Below are 5,296 nucleotides of genomic sequence, written 5' to 3'. Positions count from 1 at the left end.
GACACAGTCAGAAGAGTTGAGTGATTTTCTCTATCTTTGCTCAGTAGCATGTGTGTTGGAGCAAAGGTGAAAAATGGTTGGGGTGGGGGAATCAACAGTGGGGGAGTCAGAGGCTGAGGCTTGGCTAGTGTAACTAGTGACATAATAAGGGATTCAAGAGAGGAGAACAGTATAAAATTGAATTGGTTCAGCAAGGGGTCAAGATGGGGAGGAGAAAATGGCTAGTGTAAAGGAGATGGCCTGAGAGAAAATTAAGCAGTCAAGGTATTTGAGGTCATGGTACAGCTGAAGAAGTGGGTTTTGTAAGGGAAGGCAGGAGAGGTGAAAAGCAAATAGATTATGTTCAGATAAGGGGATTTCAGAATTCTTGAACATAGAGGTGCGACATTTGTGGATGATGGCAGGATCAAGGATATGACCATCTTGTGTGTGGCTGAGGTAGGGTGGAAGAGTAACTCATGGGAAGTGAGTAGGATGAGGAATTAAATGGTTAGGATATTTGAGGGAGAGTCAATATGTATGTTGAAACCCCCTAGTATAAGGCCAGGGATTGAGGAGAAGAGAAAAATTGTGAGCTAGGTAGCAAACTCATTGAGGAACGAAAAGAAGTGACCTCGGGGTTTGTAGACAATAGCTACCAGGATTTTTGATTGCATGTTATATATGACTAGCATGAGTTTCAAAGGAAGAGAGGATATTGAGTGATGGAGGTAGGAATTGGACCTGAAAGTGGCAATGGGGAGCAAGAAGTATTCCCAACTCCATCTAGTGGAAGAAAGAATGAGTGAGGGTGTAGTCAATACTGGAAAGGGGTTGGGGGTGGCTATGTTATCATCAGGGAGCTAGGTTTCAGTAAGAGCCAGTAGATGGAAGGAGTGGGAGAAGAAAAGACTTAAGATGAAGGGAAGTTGTTGCTTATGGAACAGGTACTCCATAGGGCACAGCGGCTGGGCTGGGTAGAGTTAGATTGAAATTGTTTGGGGGTGGGGGGAGGATTGAAAGGGATGGGAATAAGGAATTGGGTGGTGGGGTGAAGAATGGGGTTTTGATGATGATCTACAGGAATTCAGAGTAATGGGGATATGAAAGATATATCCAGGTGTGAGAATACTCATCACTGAGTGGAGGGTACCACTCTTCTACCCAGTGGAAGTTGGAGATTGGGCTGGAGTCAAGAGCAGTATCAGATGGGATGCACATAGTCAGATGGTCAGGTGGGAGGCCCTGCTTCAAAACTCCTCATCCCTCCAAAGGCTGGAGATTAGGCAGCAAAAGGGCACAGCTAGGAATGGGAGTCAAACTTGAACAGCAGGAGAAAGAATGCCTGTTTCCAACCAGTTTTCCTCTTCCTTTTCCCTCAAGGAACAGGTATAGCAGGAGATGAAGGCAAAAGGGGAGGTTGTCCTTTGTACTGGAGGTTCTCCACATCCCAGTTGGGAGATTTGGTTGGGAGCAGGAGGTGGAAGTTGTCTTATGTTGGCACAGATGGAAGTGGTTGCTTTGGGGCAAATGGAAGATGCATGGCCTAGCCCCTTTGGACCTTCCCTCAGGGGACACGCTGCTTCCAGCTGGAGGTGGAGAGCACAAGATGTTCCTGCAGTGTAACGATTGGAATGACGCCACCTGCTGGATACTTACTGTAGAAAAGTTCTGCCCATGAAGCGAAGGTCTTTGAGGGCAAGACCAGGAGTCTTTTCTTTGGCGGGAGGAAGTGACGCGGACTAGTGGGAGGAGGAAGGAAGAGACTGGCGCGGACTCTGGGGCTCTTTCCTGAGGACGCTGGCGGAGAAGGGAGCTAAAAATGTGCTCTCCCTTTAATAGATAGAAATCTAGGCCTTTCTCTCTCTCTTTGCCAAATTCTTATTCTCCTTAATAAATGCTTAAAAGTCTAACTCTTGCTAAAGCTTATAATTTATTGGCGACCACTCATTAGATATTTTAGACAGTTTAGCTAGAATTTTAACCCTTAACAGCAGTATGAGGTTTTCTCACCTGAGGGGTCTAGCAATGGGGCGTGGCCAGAAGTATTGAACTCTCTGAGCAGGGAGAAGTCCTTTGGGGGGTCAATGGAAGATGCCTGACCTGGTTTCTTGCATCCTTTTCTTAGGGGACATACAGAGCCCAGTAGGAGATGAAAGGCACAAGGCACTAGGGGGTGGGCTGAAGATACCACCAATAGGTCCATATATCAAAGAGATCAAAGAAAGAGGAACAGGATTCATATATTGAAGAAGAGAGAAAAATTGTGATCCAGGAAATATTTATGGAGGCTCTTTTTTGTGGTAGCAAAGAATTGAAAACTGAGGGAGTGCCCATCAACTGGGGGATGGGCAAAGAGAGGTGAGCAGAATGGGAAAACAATTTATATAATAATATTATAAAGACTTAGGAACTCTGATCAACATGATGGGCAACTATAATTTCAAAGGACTCATGATGAAATATGCTACCAACCTTCAGACAGAGAACTAACTGATTCAGAGTACAGACTGAGGTATATTATTATTTTTTATTTGATTTATTTATGTTTTTGCGGGGCAATGAGGGTTAAATGACTTGCCCAGAGTCACACAGCTAGTGTCAAGTGTCTGAGGTTTGATTTGAACTCAGGTTCTCCTGAATCTAGGGCCTGTGCTTTATTTACTGAGCCACCTAGCTGCCCCCTGAGGCATATTCTTTTTGGACATGACTGATGTATATATTTGTTTGGTTTTATTATACATGTTCATAAGAGGTTTCATTTTTCTTGCTTTGTCAATGGGGAGAGAGGAGGGAGATAATTTATAACTGAAAATAAAATTAAATGTAATAAAAAAAAGAAATACACCTGCTCCATGCCCATGTGGAAATATAGGTCCATGTAATTAGGGGGTACTACAAAAAGTCAGGACCTTATTAGTGCAGCTCGAACCACATGAAAATGTAATTGGATTAACAAAATAAGTAAAAGTCTAATACAACATTGTTGTTGTTAAGTCATTTTAGTTATACCTGAGACTGGATTTAAACTGGGTCCTCCTGACTTCAGGCTCAGCACTCTAATTACTGGACCATTCAGCTAAATGCATTTACTGAAGTGAGAGTGAATGAAATAGAATACAGTGTTAAAATTCTAGAGGTCAGGATACTTCTGGTAGAGCCTACAATCATAGTTCATCCACACATGTCTTCTTTCATTTAATATTTTTTATATGTGACTTTTAGGGTCCCATTCTATAAGATGCTCTGACTCACACAGAACCTAGATTTCTGGGGGATACCTGTCCCTAAAGGAGGAAAATCAGCCTTCTCTCACCAACTGTGACTTTTAATACTCCCCTCCCAAAGTAGAACTCTGAAGAAAATTTTCAAGACAAAGCTTAGAAATTTTAGGTATGGCTTATGTCTAAGGTTTCCTAAAAATGACTAGCAAGATCCCTTCCACTAAAGGAGTACAATGTACAAAATGGGTATCATTTTTGGGGGGAGCGGGGCAATGAGGGTTAAGTGACTTGCCCAGGGTCACACAGCTGGTGTCAAGTGTCTGAGTCTGGATTTGAACTCAGGTCCTCCTGAATCCAGGGCCAGTGCTTTATCCACTGCGCCACCTAGCTGCCCCCTCTTAGGTATAATTTTTAAGGCTGCTTTTTATTCCATCTAACACAGCAAGGATGTGCAACAAGGCAGTGGCACTTATCTTCAGCTTTGATAATATGGCCTCTCTTGTCCCCTTAAGGAAATGCATGTGATTCATAGGTCATCAGGTTATGGTGACTTCAGTGGTCTCCAAGTCTCAGAAGCCTAAGCTTTATATGACTGGGCTTTTTTATACCCCTAGATGATCAGGAATCAGGTATCAGGAAAACGAAAGCCAGAAAGGTCATAGGGGCAGTTTTGTTCTCCTTTAGGTAAAAGACTCCCTATTTTTTAGGGTGGGAGGAAAAAAGCTACATGAGGGAAATACTGGTCTTCTCACAGAAAGGATCCCACCAAACTCCAAACATGGTCTTGACACAACCAGGAAGAGACAAAGCAGAGAAAGAAATCTATAGAACAATATCTCCAACGGTTATCAATGCAAAAAATTTAAATGAAATATTAGCAAAGAGGATACAACATATTTAAAAGATCATATGTGGGGACAGAGCCAAGATGGGAGGGGAGGCAGGGACTCACCTGAGCTCTCTCAGATTCCCTTCAAACCATTTAAAATAAAACCTCAAATTCTGGAACAGCAGAACCCACAAAAGGATGGAATGAAACAATTTTCCAGCCCAAGATAACCTATAAGGTTGGCAGGAAAGGTCTATCACACCAGGGTGAGAATGGAATGCACAGGCTGAGCCCCAACAAACCAGCAATAGTCCTTAGGGGGTGACTGAGTCAATGGTGGCAGCAGTTGCTTGCAGAACTCTCATCCCACAGACAGTAAGAGGGTTGGACAACTCGTCAGAAGATTATAGGAATCCCTTTGTGACATTGGCTGAAGGATTCTGTTGCATTGTCCATATGTGGGTCTGGGTCATAGTCCCAGGGTGAGGAGGAGCACTAGCACACCAGAGCTTGCAGCCATGGAGGAGTGGGGACCCTGGTCACAGTTCTAGGGCTAAGAAGTGTGCTTGTGATCACTCACAGATCAGAGCATAGGCCAGAAGAGTAGCGATCACACCTTTCCTTAGATCACACCACCTGGGATGAACTGGAAACTTACAGAGCTCCAGAACTAGGTCTGAGAGCAGCAGCAAGAAAAGCTTGAAATTTAGGACAGTTCTCCCTCCACCCTGGGAGCACAGCCCCACTCTAACATAGAGTTAAAAGCCAAGAAATAGCCTAGAAAAATGAGCAAACAACAATGACAAAAGAACCTGACCAAAGAAAGTTACTATGGTAACAGGAAAGCTCAAATCACAAACTCAGACAATAATAAAATCAAATCCGCTAAACAATAAAGTCAAAACAGGTCTCAGGTTATCTATCTATCTATCTATCCATTCATATACACATATATACATATACATATCTATATACATACATATACACATATGTACATATATACATACATATATTTTCCTGAAAGAACTAAAAAAGAATTTCAAAAATCAAATAAGAAAAAAATCAAATAAGAGAGGTAGAGGAAAAATTGGGAAAAGAAATGAGTGATGCAAGAAAATAATGAAAAAAGTAAAAAGCTTAGTAAAGGAGATGCAAAAAAATGCTAAAGAAAACACCACCTTAAAACACAGAATTGACCAAATGGTAAAATAGGCACAAAATCCAGTGAAGAGAAGAACTCCTTAAAAAGTAAAATTGGCCAAGT

Source organism: Dromiciops gliroides, chromosome 1 (genome assembly GCF_019393635.1).
Source record: "Dromiciops gliroides isolate mDroGli1 chromosome 1, mDroGli1.pri, whole genome shotgun sequence".
NCBI lineage: Eukaryota > Metazoa > Chordata > Mammalia > Microbiotheria > Microbiotheriidae > Dromiciops > Dromiciops gliroides.
This window is presented reverse-complemented; position numbering follows the sequence as displayed.